The 16,339-nt window shown below is 35.4% G+C and overlaps 1 protein-coding gene across 4 annotated transcripts in view; it reads right to left on the bottom strand.

The window, feature by feature from the left end:
* LOC135206918 (POU domain, class 6, transcription factor 2-like) overlaps positions 1-16,339 on the bottom strand; it is a 978,430-nt gene that overhangs the window by 757,901 nt on the left and 204,190 nt on the right. For 2 of the 4 annotated variants that reach the window (XM_064238416.1, XM_064238439.1), the window contains exon 1: positions 7,207-7,953. The exons of 1 other annotated variant lie outside the window; for it this stretch is intronic. The gene's annotated coding sequence lies outside the window, so the exon portion shown is untranslated. Of the gene's footprint in view, positions 1-7,206; positions 7,954-16,339 lie in introns of those variants that run through there. One more of the 4 variants, XM_064238458.1, reaches the window with a different exon arrangement.

The following is a 16,339-nucleotide window of genomic DNA, read 5'->3' as shown; positions in this document are numbered from 1 at the left end:
TACAAACACCTATATAACACCATAATATTGCTCTCTGCCGTTATAAAAAAAATCCAGGCAAAGTTCATTAATAAATAACTGATATATATATTCACAGATCACATTCTTTTCCGCTTATATTAATGGGCAGCATGTTCTTGTGCTTACGCTTGCCGTGTTCATGTTTTCTTCCGGTAATATCTTCCGCAAGTTTCGTAGCTCTCGCCCTGAACTAAATACGCATCGCGAACATAAGCAATATTAACCATGACTGCAGACACCGAACCTAAAGAAAGTGATGGTCAATCGAATTGAGACCTCAAGACATTACATTCCTTTTGTAAAGAGTTAGCAAAGATATCCTCGAAAAACAATAACCCTTTCAGAAGAAAAATAAAATTATAACTATTTTATTGAATAGTGCAAAAAAAAAAAATTCTAAGAATGATTGGAAATGATGACTTCCAGTGAATAGCTATGGAATAGTTAACTTATCTATGACGAACAAGTAGAAATATTACTTATGACATATGAAGAGTCTAACATCTTCATGTTTATAAATATGACACTCGATTAATCGTTTAAACAGTTCAAACCTACATCGTCATCTTTCCTGATAGCACGTTTTACCTGTCCACAATTTAGTAATAAAGAAAAAAAATTATGATTATGCAATCATATACATTGATCCTACTTACTCTTTTGTAAGCATGTACGTGCGAATAATTTTTATTTTGAAGTCATCAAAGCATTAGGAATATACAAGTATTCGTAAAGGCCTTCGTAAGGCTAGGTAAGTAGAAACTCTTACGTCATCTAAAATTGAGACTTTCTGAGTTTCCATACATTCATAACTAATTTTGAGATACTTTTAAAAACCTGTCCGATATGACACTTCACATCTTTTAAAAAATTTATTTATTTATTTATCTATTTTTTGTAACGGTCCTATGGAGAGAGAGTAATGAAAGGAGTTCTATTACGCTAAGGCAGGAGACCATTCAAATCAAACATTACGGTCAACCATGCTCAGGTAATACTTGAAGGTCTACAGCTTCGCAAAGCTTTAAAAACACCGAAAATTGAAAACAAATATTTTCACCTGCCCTTTTTAAAACCCAGGTCAGCCCGAAGAGTGATTTCGGTATGCATCGCATGACCAAAATAACGTGGGAGACAATGCACAGTAATGTGGCACGCCACATGGACAATGGAAATGGGTCCGCGTAGTTCCGTCAACAACAACAAAAACAATACACCGGAATACCTAACAACGGAATACCAAAACCCGGCAAAAAAAAAAAAAAAAAAACAAGTCCACAAATCCAATGTTTGAAGTCCGGCTAAGAGACTTACGGCCAAGTCTGTTAAAAGCCACTGAAATTTGAAAGAACACAGATAAAATGCTTTGCCCTAAAATTCCCTCAGGAGAATTTTCGAACTGAACGATCGTCAACACAAGCTCATTTCTTTAGCCACATTGCTTCGGCTGTCACAATGCGACAACAATGATAACGTTTGCGGAAATGATCCACAAATGTAAAGTTTGGAGGCCTAACCAGGAGTAGCCTACTTTGAACTCTGACTCACAGGTGGAAAAAAAAAATGGCGTGCTTAAAAGAATTGTGATAGCCACAAATAGTAAGTAATGCTAACTAGCAAAGAATGAACGGCCTTACATGAAATTTTTTTTTTTATATTTTTTTGATCCCGGAAAGAAAGAAACTATACAGTTCATTATGCACAACCAACACTTCCTCAAGAAAAACTGTTCGCAGAAAAAAATAAATTCTCACATTAAGATAGAAATATTTTTGACAGGGGTTTCACAAGCCATTTAGAGAACTCTACTATCTGGAGAAACTGACACTAAACCCTTTCATTAAAAGTAAATGTTAATTCATTTAGACTAGTTAAAACTCAAATGCTACTTTGCAGAAACTGAAATGGACACATTTGAAATACTCAGCTCTTTCCTAACACGAAAAAATTTTGAGTACAAGAAATTCAATATGTACATGCTACAATGACCGCCGGATATCTCCAATAATTTTACTTAGAATATCAGCCAAGAGTACAATACGAAAAGTGAGGTAGCGTATTAAAAATATATATATTTCAAACTGAAGAAACCTCATAGTTGGCAAAACATATTTCGAAAATAATCCTATAAAGAAATGAGACAAAGAGTGCGGTGCTCATTTTTTCCAGGAATGGTTTCCGAACCTTTACAAAACAAGTCAATAATTGTAATTCAAAAAAAATAAAAAAACTGAACATGGGTTGCATAAAAAAAAAACAATACAAGGGAAAATAAAGCTGAACATTTTTTCCTCAAAGTAAATATAAAAACAATGCCGACTACTTTACATCTTAAGAAGTTGTGAGAAAAATCTTGAGTGATTTATCCTATATCTTAGAAAGTTACAAAAATCCCTATAAAATCTAATTCCCCGATGACCCCAAAAATTCTACGCAGCTTTGCGACAGCGGGAACTATGCCACTATTACTTCAGCAGACCATCGGACATACCCAAAGATGCCCAGAAATTGGGATTCTCGAGAATGCGATAAGCGGAAACCTTACTTCAGATAAAGACGGCAAAATTCTTGAGCGATTGAGAACGCTATGGAGCAGCAACGCCAACAAGAATCAACGGCGCCGCTCTCCTGACGAATCACCTGACTTGGTCCCAAGTCCTCAAGTGCGGCAGTTCTAACATCCACTGTTGAAATAACTCTCCAAAGAAAACATAAAAGTTGCAGCATTTTCTTAGAAATGTGGGCTGAACTTTCTTAATTGCCACTGCCTACTAAGCAGCTATATTGAAACATCAGTGAAAATGAGAGATGCTAGTATTCCTAGTAAGAACAAATTCAAACAGCTATGAGAGAATTAACGACAAATAAGAGAAATCAAAATATTCTTAAGATATACAGCTCCAGCCAAGAAAGTCTTATGACAGGAATCGGCAATAAATACCTTCACGTTACAATGACAACATACCTTGCGAAATTTTGCGCATAACCCCTGCTATATAATAAGACAGCAAGACATTGTCAATGAATACCCATGAATAGATTAACATTTGCATAAATCGAAATCGACAAAGCCTCTATCCAAAGCATAGGAAAAGATCCCTGAAGTGGCTAAAAAGCCCCTCATTAATTTCTGTTTCCTCAAAGCCACAATGCATCCTTCCACAGCAGATCAGGAGGCCGCTAACGTCGGCAGTATAGCTCCGGGAATAGGAACATTTCTGTTTGATGTGGTATGAGTCATCTTCGTGAGAGGTACTTCTATCTGGTTCCACATAAGGTAGTAAGTTGCAACGCAATGCAATCGTAAACAATTTGAGTGGAAGTGTATTGTACAATTGTACCTAACAGGGCCATCAGCAATAGAGTTTTTAGCTGCTGTTAAGTAGTGAATTATTTACACCAATATAGTCATTAGCAGTTACCTTGGTAATTAAGAAATTTCTTGTAACCATTTAATTATTGAAATTGGATACGAAAAAAATTCAAGACGGCGTCGGATCTTAACGGTAAACTGACGAATAAGATTCTTGCAACAAAATTCCTTTATAAAAATTTGAATCTTTTAGTTTCCTTGATTACATTGAAGGTTAATACATTTAACAATTACTGAAAAAACATAGCGGTTAGCATCATCCCTGCTCAAACGACCAAAAAAAAAAATCATAACTATGAAAAAAATTATAATTAAAAACTAATTTTTCATTCGTGTAAGTGTCAAGTTCGTCATATTAATGCCCACGATTATTACCAAATAAATCATCCTAGGTTGAATATACTAACATACATCTGTATATTTATGTCTCACTCAATATAAGATCAGCTCATTTAATGTTTTTGACCAAGATATAATTTCGATTTTTTAACAACGTATGAAAATGGGCCCCTACACAGGAAAACAAACTTTGGGAGGAAGGCGGAGGACGCGGGCATAGTACCAAATGTGTACAGCGGCGCTGAATCTCGCAACTGAGTTTTCTGTGGTTGGCGCAGTTGTAAGTTATTTATTTCAATAATATTAATTCCTTATGGTAAATATCTTTTAATTATTGATACTAGTTTCTTATTAGAATATTAATTGTCATCTTCCAAAATTCTGAAGTACTTTTCTATCTGAGCTCTGGTAAGGAATAATATTGTGTAAATGAATAGAGACTCAATATACCATACATTTTAAGTAAAAATTCAAGTCCTTTCTTCAGTTAGAATTAAAATAGCAAAAGAACTTATACAGTTTTATTCTTGCAGAATTATGTAGATATTCTACTATCATAAATATCAAATTTGGAGTTTTTAATTATACAACCCAAATCGATTCTTCCAAATATTTTTGCTTTTGAAAATACAAGAACAAATTCGGATAATTCTCTGTTAATAATAATTTAACAATGCGAGAGATAGGAAACCAGCCAAGATATAATTTTGCCATTAATTTTGATATAGAAATAATTTTGGAAGGGAGAAAAATTTCATAAAGAATTCATAACATTCTTTAATCATGAAGAGTTCTGGCTTCACAATTTTGTATATAAAAATATATGAACAAAATGCTCTAAAATATATTCTGGCAGATTCTTTTCTCACAATAAACACGCAAACGTATTTGTGTGTGTATGTATGTATGTATGTATGTATGTATGTATGTATGTATGTATGTATGTATGTATGTATGTATGTATGTATGTATGTATGTATAAATTAAATATCTGAAGACGTGACCAATAAAAATTCAAAAGGATAAGTATTTCCTGATTGTGAATGCCCTATCTATTTTGTAAAAATAGTGTTATCAGTAAGTAAATATATAATATGAATACCAAACAACTAAATCCTGCCAGAATATCTAATTTCTAAATACCCGTTCATTGGTTCTCAAGAAGGTGTCATCAAGATAGAAAATGTTTTGGCTTTCGTGATTCATTATAGAGAATGCGAGTGCTTGTTGTATGTGCATTGCATACTGCTTTTATTTGCGCGTTTATGTATTAACACCAACAAATTTTAGTATAACAACTAAAAAATTAAACTGTTTGTTCCATTAAATATACCTGGTTACTGTGCAGTCAAACCTTCGACGTAATATCTACCTTATTCACACGTGCATAAGTACATACAATATAAATATATATATATATATATATATATATATATATATATATATATATATATATATATATATATATATTGTGTTTATGTATCTTGTGGGCATTAGCTTGTACAAACTACGTAAGATTTGATTTTTGCTTCTTACCACTCATCCCACCTTACCATCTAATTAATTATGTATGTGATTAAATACTACAATAATGGTATAATACTAAAAAAAAACTTTCTGTGAAGTACATCCTCATAAGGAATCTTATTTCTTGAGAAAAAAATAAGTACCCATTCAAAATCACGTAACAAAAAATTAATTACTATTAATAAGTAACATTCCAGAAAACAAAATAAAAATTGTTATAAGAACTACAGTCGTTAAGCAGAGTGCCTTAATTTTCTTAATCAGTTAACACTTAACCCTAATAAACTAATCATGTACGGTGCTGGATCAGATATGATATAAGTTAATCCAGGAAAAAAAAAATAAAAGCAACGATGCCGTGAGGAAGGAGGTTCAGTATCAATCAGCCCTCCCTCCAACCACCATCACCACTGACCCCCTCCCCTCCCTTTTACTCCACCCCTAATCACCCCCCACCACCACCACCACCATCATCATTCTCCTCCTCCTCCTCCTCCTCATCATCATCATCATCACCGTCCGGGGAAGAAGAACTTGTTCAGTCTTCGTCTAATAAGATAAATCAAAGTTTAATCATCTTCCAAAATGAACCATTTTTTTCTTTCCCCTCCTTAAGAGAGCGGACAAGTTTCTAAATCTTTATGCTATATCCCGGCTGAATGACCCTTCAAACTTTGCTCAGTTTTCCCGATAATACGAGAGTTCTCTAATTATGAATTTGTTGCAAAGTGAATGAAGTGAGCGAATCTTTATGGCGTCCAAAGTACAAAGAGCAGCTGTTTTCATTCCGTTCACGTCTTTTCATGAGAATTCGGACTGACATCGATGTTTGACACCATTTTTACGGTATTTGTGGGAAGTATGAAGAAACTACTTTTTTTTTTTTCATCATTACCATTTTTTTGAGGGGGGGGCCGCTAGTACGGAGTAGGGGGGAGTAAGGGCAGGGGGGGAGTAGGGGGGTGGGGCGGGAGTGAGAGGTTACACGAATTATCTTTTTGTTATAGTTTATAATTGGGTTGCAAGAAAAACTTGAACAAGACTTTCTGACAAGTTTTAATGAAAAATTTAATTGGGAAGTTTCACATTGGAAAATGGAAATTTTGGAAGCTACCATTTATTGTCTATAAGGTCATGAATATCGAAAATTTTTTTCCTAATCTCTAGATGTTAATTTCTAAATATCTATATTTCGTTAAAAATAATATCTGTTCAATATCCAAGTGTAATATTACCAGTTGACAGCTTTACCACTTTGACCAAAGCACTAGAATTTTTTTTCTTGTTTAAATATAAAACTTTCATGTGATGTTTAATTTGCCGTAGACTTAAGAAGTGCGGTCGGCAGAGAGGGACGGTCCCTTCTTTCAGGTGGGGCGACACAGGTCATCATCCATCTCTCCCTCTCGGCAGCATCAGTCGGAAACTTTTGGGAGTCGAAGAAGCTTTTGCAATTTTCGATAGGAGAACATAATGCTCATTAGGAGTAGTGAGGGTGAAGAGAGAAAGAGAGCAGAGGGAGAGGGAGGGGGAGAGAAAGAGAGAGAGAGTGTGTGTGAGAGAGGGAGAGGGAGAATTGTCAACAGGTCGTCCCTCCCTTCAAATATGGGTCACACACACACACACACACAGACACACACACACACACCGGCGTCGAGTCGCTCGGAGGGCGCCCGCGGGCTTTCCTCTCCGGTACGCCGATGGGCCGAAGCTCAGACCGGGACGAACGAACGACCTCCACCAGTTTTCTTGGGATGACCCAACGGGTTACCGTCCCGCAAATGCTACATAATGAAGGTCATTTATTGATGCTGTTATGATTAAGACCGTAAGTGGGGTGGGGGGTCTGTGGGGGTGGATTTTGTGGGGGGGTGGGGGCTGGATCGGCGGTGAGCGGGGGTGATTGGGTGTGTGTGCGGTTTTGCTCGGACACTGGTCACACTCACCCGCCAGACCGTGGAAGGGACCCGTCGGCCACTGCTCTCCAACCCGCGCGGAGACCACCACAGGCGGAGGAGGAGGAGGAGGAGATCGAGGCCGCTCCGCTACTGACGGAGGAGCTGCTGCTGCTGCTACCACTACTTGGGGGCAGTAGCACCACCAGCGGCGGAGGAGGAGAGTAGTAGTAGTGGTAGTAGTAGTAGTAGTAGTACTAGTGCTGGAGGAGCGTTGGAGAGGGTTTGTTGTTGTTGTTGTTGTTGATGTTGTTGGAGGGTCACCACCACGTGGGAGAGAGAAAGAGAGAGCGGATCCGGGCGGTGTTGAAGACTGGCCACCGTGGTCTGAGTGATGGGGGCGCGGGACCAGTTTAAACACACGCGGCACAAATCGAATATGAAAATGAGCGAGTTGGGTGTGCGAGCGTGGAGGTGGCGGCGGCTGCTGCTGCCAGTCGCGCCACAGTGTCCGGCGCGATATGGCTGGCCCCTGCGCGGGCACCGTGACGTCACTTCGGCCAGCCTCCACCAGCCACCCAGCCAGCCAAGGGGGCGGCGCTCCTGACCTGCCAGATGCTCTCCAAGACACGCCCGCCCCTCACTCTCTCTCTCTCTCTCCCTCGCGCTCTCTCTCTCTCACACGCACACACACATACGATCCCTCTCTGTTTCGAGCTCTCTCTCTCTCTTTCCCTCACTCTCTCTCTCCCTCTCACTCTCCTACCCCGTCACACCACGAGGACGCCCACCAACACCACAACAACACTACTGCCCCAATCACCCCCACCCCTCCTCCCCCTTCGACCAGAACTGCCCTGAGACCCCACCCCCTTTTTCCCTACAGTGCCAACGACGGAACTCACCATAACATACCAGAATACCACCACCTGGGCACTGACACCAGCACATGGGTGCTAACGTCTTGCCGCCGCGGCACCTAAGGATAAATAAGACTTTTCTTTACCAACTGAAATCAACCTGGCCAGAGACCTTTCTAGCGCCTCTTCCCCCGATTCCCCCTCTCACAAGGTTAGTTGTCACTTCTAGTTAACTTCTCATCTTAGAACTAGCAATTTTACTAAGATTTATAATTTTAGGATGGAATTCATTTGTGATACCAAATCTGATGCAGAATTTTTCCTCACATGAATGACTTCTATACACATAGATACATACAATTATATATATATATAATATATATATATATATATATATATATATATATATATATGAAATCATTGCTAATTTTGTTTAATTTTTTTCAGGAAAAATGATACTGAGTAATATTAGAGTTCCAAAACAACTATATGAAAGGCGAAAATTTATGCCTTTTATGAAAGCTGAAATGACTAAAATCAAGACAAAATTTATCCTCTATAAATAAAGACAACATTAACAAACATCGTGTAATAACATCATCAATACTTGTTGCTTCTCGTTAGACAGAATTCCTAAATGCTGTGCATCCAAATATGCTAGAATATTTTTCATGATATTTTAAAAGAAAAAAAAATTATTTTATGATAAGGAAAGCCTAAAAATGAATTTTAATTTCTTCCCGAGAGACATTTCCTAATCCATGGAGGCCCGGGCAAAGAAAAAAACTCTCTCGATCATCATGTGAAAGTAAAACACCTAGACCTTTCATAAATAATAAAGAGAAGAAAAATATTCGCCGGCGTAAAGAAAGCATTCAAGTCGCCGATGACGGATCGTTGGCCAGAAGGCTCTCTGTAACGCTGTAACTTTCAGCACTTGGAGTAATGAAGAAGAATCGGAAGAATGGGAAAGTCTTCCCTTAGCTTCACCCTAATGTCTTCGTGTCAGCAAATCATGTTGGTCTCATAACTAAAAATAATGACAGAAAGGCATCCATCGTCTTCTGCGCCGCGTTCCCGATCCTCTTGAGGGTTTCCAATCCTCCCGAGGAAGAAATGGATGATTTTGAAAATAAATATATATTAAGCATGAAAATATTAAAAAATACCAAAAGATAAACTCGACAGCGAGACAAAAACCAAAACAAAATAAAAATAGAAATGTATCAAAATTACAGATTTTCATAAATAAATTCCAACATTGTTGATATTTTGTTATTCTTCCAATAACAAAAGTAATAAGGCAATAAAATTAATAAAAGCAAAAACAAAAACAAAATCAATAAAAGAAATAATATAGAACAATCAAGAAAACGAAGAAAAAATTTCCGAAATAATAAAATGAACTAAAATAATATAAAGTAGTTTACATAATAAGCAAAATCATTAAGATTCTCTCATCCTTCCAAGACGAACCACAACCAAGAAAAGGACACTTCCCCAAAAGCCAGTACTGACCTGCTTTCCTATCCAGACAGAAAAAGAGAGAGAGAGAGAAAAGAAGAAAAGAAGGGTAAGGTGAGGTCGAGTTCAACCTTGATTTGGGAGAGAAGGGATGCGAGGGACACCCTCAGATCCCTAGAGATCCTCCACCCTCTGACAAAGGAACTCAGTGCTTACCGACGTCTTCTTCTTTCCGGGGGAGGGGTTGTCCCAACTCGCTTCCTTTCCTCCAAAGGGTATCAGGTACAGTGCGGTGTGGCCTTTCAGGGGTAGATTAATACTTGTTTCGATAATTGTGTTGCTGTCGTTAATACTATAATTATTTTGGTCATAATGAATGTCACTGTTACGTTCTCTTAGAAGCAGCAGTGGTATCATTAAGAGTTTTTCTATGGATCATTGATATAATAATAATAATAATAATAATAATAATAATAATAATAATAATAATAATAATAATAATAGCATATAATGCCTCTGCCATCAGAGTAGGTTCCCTCCCTAAATATTATTATTATTATTATTATTATTATTATTATTATTATTATTATTATTATTATTATTATTATTATTATTATTATTATTATTATTATTAATTAATTAATTAATTAATTAATTAACTAATCAATTAATTAAAACACCTTACAAAATCTAAATATGAGCTAAATCAGCCTACATTTTTAAGCAAAACATGTCTGTAAGTAATAAATATAAACCAAGACAAGCAAAAAAATGTTATTATTACTGTTGTTATTTTTAACAATAAATCATAATCATCATGCACATTACCCATACAGAAAAAAAAGACAATCTTATGCCGAGGGTCGACGGGTCGGACCCTCTACATACTGAATTGGTACAATATTCGAATGAATGGTTGTAATAATCTGTAGGAGTTATGGCTACCTCTCCCACCCCCCTCTCTCTCTCTCTCTCTCTCCTCTCTCTCTCTCTCTCTCTCTCGTCTCTCTCTGCTCTCTCTCTTGCATCTTTCTCCTTTTACAGAGAGAAGATAAGTTTCAGTCGTCAAATCAAGGACACGTATTAAGTATTTGTAACGGCACATTAACGAAGTAACACGTAAATAAAATCTAATGATAAAAGGACAAAAATGCAACACTCACTTGCATTTCCACGTGTCCAACCTTTGGTGCTTTTCGATATTCAGCCATGCATACGCTCAATTATGCGTTTCATTACACACATCAACACCGAGGAAGAGTGCATGAATACTGAGCGCCACCTGAATAGACAAAAGGTATCTAAGGAGGATTTTGCAAGTACAGGCAATAAATTATCCTTTCACATCTTCAAGACAAGCGACAAATTATCTTCTGGGATTAAAACTTGTCGTGAATTCATTAGATATGAAATTATTCATAATACATTAAATCAAATAAATGAATCAGTAATAAAATCATTCTTACCATTGAAGAAAATTGAATAATTAGTTATAAAATCATTCATAATTTCAAAGAAAATTAATCAATTGCTTACAAAATAATTAAAGATAATTAGTTGAATGCTTATAAAAGCATTCATAGCATTACAGAAAATACCAGAATCTTCTGTTAACGTATCGTGAAAAAAAAAAACAGTAAAAAGACCTTGTTTTTTAAAAATGAATTAAAAGGATATATTACAATATACTGAAAGAGAAAAAAATCAGCGGCGTCGTTTACATTTGTAAGTGGGAAAAAAAAATTTATATTCAGACCTCAAAATCAAATGCTACCCAGGCATAAGCTTTATCAATATTTCGCGTCAAATTCCGATTAAAAAGAAAAAAAAGTTGTGGCCTATGTGTCGTGACATCAGATATTTCCATGATCTACACGCAAAGCTGTTTCAAAATTCTAAGAGCAGTGCCAGGAAACTTAACAATGAAACTTTTTTTCATTAAGTACTTATTCTGAGAGGTATAACTTCAGAATAGAAAAAAACAAAAACAAAAAAACAACGAACCTGAAAATTCACCTTTTCACGCTTAACAGCAAGTGCAGTGTTCAAAAGAATCTTTCTTCTGTTTTTATTTCATTTTATTTATTTATTTATTTTTCTGTAAATCAGCGTGACCTCTCACGGGTCATTCCTAAAGATTTTGAGACCAAGGAACACCCACTCAAAGCTATCTACCATTTTTCTGGAAGAGGAGCCAAGATTGACTAAAGGTAAACAAATAAAAAAAAGGGGGGAGGCAAATCTTCATACATACGTGATAGATTAATAATAGAATTTCTCAATAACTGCAGAATTATAGTTCCAAAAGGTTTATGAATCGAAAGTCAAAAGCATTACCTGTTAAAAAAAAAAAAAACTTAAGTTCTTCCGAGACATTTCTGTCACACCATAAACAATAATCTATTTCCGAGTTACTCCTCCGCTATAAGTCGATAAAGATTTCTTGAAAAGAGCGAAAATGAAGAAAATATCCCAGTTTTACGAGAAATCTAACGTATCCCAATCTTTAAAAAATGAATTTTATGATAGCAGTAAAAATCTTTTCAGTTCTCATACGATCTTCTTGTAAAGCACAAAGCACCGTCTATTTTACTTCTCATCAGACGGTAGATATCCTTTTTAAAGTTCTTGAAAGACATCACCATCTGTTTGAACACATCTCCAATAAAGTCCCATAATTTAGGTGAGAGAGAGAGAGAGAGAGAGAGAGAGAGAGAGAAGCGAAGATACACAACCAGTGTCGAAATTCGGAGCGATGAGGAGTAAGCAGTTTTACAAGCTCTTGTAATGACTCCCCTGCGATGTCCAGGAGAGGGATACGGCGCGATTTACATATGCTCCCTTGTTTGTAACGCAAAACTTATGAATGAAATTCTGGCTTAATCTTTCTAAAATTTGATAAATTTAAATCCGGTCTGATTTACATACACAGACAAGGTCTTCGCGCTGGACGCAGCGTAGCAGTAAATATGTGGGTGGGTGGATGGATAGACGGACACATGTAAAGAGAGAGAGAGAGAGAGAGAGAGAGAGAGAGAGAGAGAGAGAGAGTATTCATGCACTGTCTTCATGCTAATATAACGCATTTAAAAGTCATCCAACTTCTTTACCGACACTAATTTAATACCTCAATTTAATAATACAGCCTGGCGTCACAATGAAAAAGGTCATTGACGACCTTTTTAGAATTCTATGAGCGAATGCTACACACAGCAAAGAACAAAATATGACTAATAACATACCACAAGCGGCCTTCAATATAAGAGCTCCTTTCCCATTTTACTTCCAAGTGCGCAGAATTTTCTTGAACTAAATTTATTAATAAAATATATGACGCCTCCAACAGCGGTTCTCTGGGAAAAGCATCATGGAATAAAATCAGCGATTTGATGAGAGATATTGCCATAAAAGTACTTACGTCCCTTCTTGGTGAAATCCTTTTTGAAATGAAGTTCATACATAAAGTGACGTATGTTTCAGTCATTTAAATATAAGATAAACACAATAACAACATTATAAGAATAAAATAATGCGAATACTGACACCAGAATATGAAATAAAACATACATACATACATACATACATACATACATACATACATACATACATGTACTATACGTACATATCAATGATAATAAATGTTTCGAGGCATCTGCGCATCTGTGCGCAAGGAATTACAGAAGTAATTAAATTCAATCTGTTTCGCTTCCTATGCACGTAATCGACTTAAGAAATATAGACTTCTTAATGACGTGTCTTTTAAGGAAGTATTAAAAGATGTATTTTTTTTTTGTTATTTATAAAAAAAAAATCATGCGACAACAAACGCCGTGAAAGTTGTATAAGGGAGTTTATTCGAAATCAAGTGTGAATAAAATTGTATAAGGGAGTTTGTTTGAATTAAAGTGTCAATAAAATCAGTTTAATAGATCATACAATTATATACATGAAGCTTACAGCCTATCTCCAGACACTGATTTATCAGGTGACTGCACATATGTTGTATATGCAGAAATTGTCCCATTTACCGTACTGTGCTAAATATATTCCTAACTATTTGATAATTCATCCGAAAAATATACTAATTTTATTAAATAAAAAAAATAATAATAAAAAGCCGAGAGACAATCCTCGGAGTACCACCCAACTACACAGCGTCTTAGAAAAAATAAATCAGAAAAAATGTCCATCTAAGCACCCTTAGGAGCGCCGGACCAGATGCGTCACAGAAGCAAACCGTCGGAAACGTTGATAGATAAAGCACAATAAAACAAGACATGCTCAACCCCCCGGATTGTTGTCGGTGTTGTTCAAGCTCTGCAGCCAATAGAACGTAACTGTAAATTACATCAGAAAAAGGCGACTGAATTCCAGTCACATTGAAGTTTTCAACTCCGATCTACCATTAAACTGGAAGACAAAAAGAAAAGAGGGACAAAAAAAATGCAAGGTTGGGGGATAGGGTTGCGTGTAGGGGACTAAGTCTGAAGCGCGTTCCACTATAGAACGCTGTAACGAAAGCTGAAGTCTCTCTCTCTCTCTCTCTCTCTCTCTCTCTCTCTTCTCTGTACCTGTTGCATTGGCTTTTATGTATTATTTTTCTCCTTTGAAATCAAATCATTATGACTAAACCACAACAAAATAACGCAGGCGAAAAGGCACTTAATTTATTATGGCCAGATGTTTGGAAAATAAACATTTTAATAATGAAATTCTTGATATATGTGTATGTGGCTGTGTATAAGCGGAAAAATTGAAAATTAAAGTTTTAGCTGTGAATTATTAAGTACTTTCAAGGCTTAAACATGATCCACGGCGTTTCTTTCGTCTGGTTTAAAACCAAGCTATTCATACATGCTTTTGTATTTAGAAGAAACTAAAATACAGGTATACTTCAAGACCGCTATGTCTTTTAGCCATCCCATTCGCTTGTCTGTTTCTTGTTACGCAAATTATTTTTTGGAATAAATTTATGAATAATTAGGATTTCACAAAAGCTTTGCTATTTTGGAAGGCTATCTTTACCTGACATATATAAAAAAAAAAAAAATCTACAAAATTTCTGAAAAACAACCATATCACACTCCTTTAGTTTCCGAGTTTTGTTAACCTAAAACTTTGTTGAGGTACTTCTAAAAACAAGTGTTTTTTTTTTTCTTTAGATTCTCTATATTGTAAAATATCTAATCATTTGAATTATGCTAGATCGCTGGATGCACTTCAATTTACTATCAACTCTGCTCTTAAAATTTCTCTTAAAAGGTTAAGCGTATATATATAGATACACCAAGATGTCAGACAGAAAATTACATTAAATATCTCTCTCTCTCTCTCTCTCTCTCTCTCTCTCTCTCTCTCTCTCTCTCTCTCTCTCTCTCTCTCTCTTGCAGTGAACAAAGCATGTCCCTTTAACAAGGTTGGTATTTCAGAAGCAAGGTATTTCAGTGCTAATTCAGGTAGGATACCCAGAATGCTGCCTTTGAATAGGAATAATCATCATAAGTATATTTATAACCCCGACAATCATCGAGAAAGCGCCATCTATTCTATACAATAGGACCTTTCAGTAAATGTTCATGCTGAAATAACAGACAAGGTGCAGTTATCGTGCTGCTTAAAAATAACTTTTCTTTTGAAACAGCTTCAAGCCTCTGTGCCCACCTTTAAGAGCGAGAATGTGTCCAGCATCACAAATACATTAATTAAAGCAATAATGCTAAATAGTATAGCTGCCGTTGTTTCCACTTTATTTACCAGAATCTTTCCTCTTTGGTGAAAATGAAAAATTTATAGGCAAGAATAATTATTTTGAATAATTAGAATAATGATGTTTTTAATGTGTAATTGAGATTGACTCTGTAGCAGTTTTTTGATAAAGCTGATTTTAAGTACCACTTTTTAAAAAATTAGCAAATTTTTTTATCAGATTAATGTATTTTGAGTCAGCAATAATAACCCATCGATATTAGAAAATGTTACAATATTATTACAAGGTGAATAGTAAAGTAAACTGAAAATTATGATTTTATAGGTATGTATATATATATATATATATATATATATATATATATATATATATATATATATATACACACATATATATATACATACATTAAATGTATATATAGACCCATAAATATATAATTTCCAGTTTACTTTACTATTCACCTTATAAAGATATTGTAACATTTTCTAATATCGACGGAATATTATTGCTGACTCAAAAAACATTAATCTCTGATAAACAAATGGCTTATTTTTTTTAAAGTGAACTTAAAATCAGCTGTATCAAAAAGCTGCTACAAAATCAATCTCAATTACACCTTACAATATCATCATTTAAATTATTAAAAATTTTAGTTAGTTAGGTAAGTGATATTATGAATATAAGCTGTTAAATCATGACAACTACTTACAACAAAACCACACACACACACACACACACACATATATATAGATAGATATATATATATATATATATATATATATATATATATATATATATATATATATCAATATATATATATATTAATATATAAGAGGAAATGGCATCGGTGAAATCTGTTTCTGAAATTACGCATAGCAACCTTTCGTCCCCCCCAAAAAAAAAAAAACTTTTCCCGAGAAAGTATTAATGGATGCAAGGAAATCTGCCGCAAGAAGCTTAAAAAATTTTATAATAATATTTTTGTATATCATTACTCTAAGCCTATAAAAACTAATATCAGTAAATGATAAATCCGCTAAAATTTTAGATCCACAATAAGAGCTAGATAAAGAACTACCGTTTTAAAGTGACACCCCATGGCACTGATATCTTTCCCTGCCGCCCCCCCCCCCGCCACAACCTTCCAAAAGAA

The sequence above is a fragment of the Macrobrachium nipponense genome, chromosome 11, assembly GCF_015104395.2.
Source record: "Macrobrachium nipponense isolate FS-2020 chromosome 11, ASM1510439v2, whole genome shotgun sequence".
Lineage (NCBI taxonomy): Eukaryota > Metazoa > Arthropoda > Malacostraca > Decapoda > Palaemonidae > Macrobrachium > Macrobrachium nipponense.
Note: the sequence above shows the minus strand (reverse complement) of the source record. Positions and strands in the feature narration are given on the sequence as shown.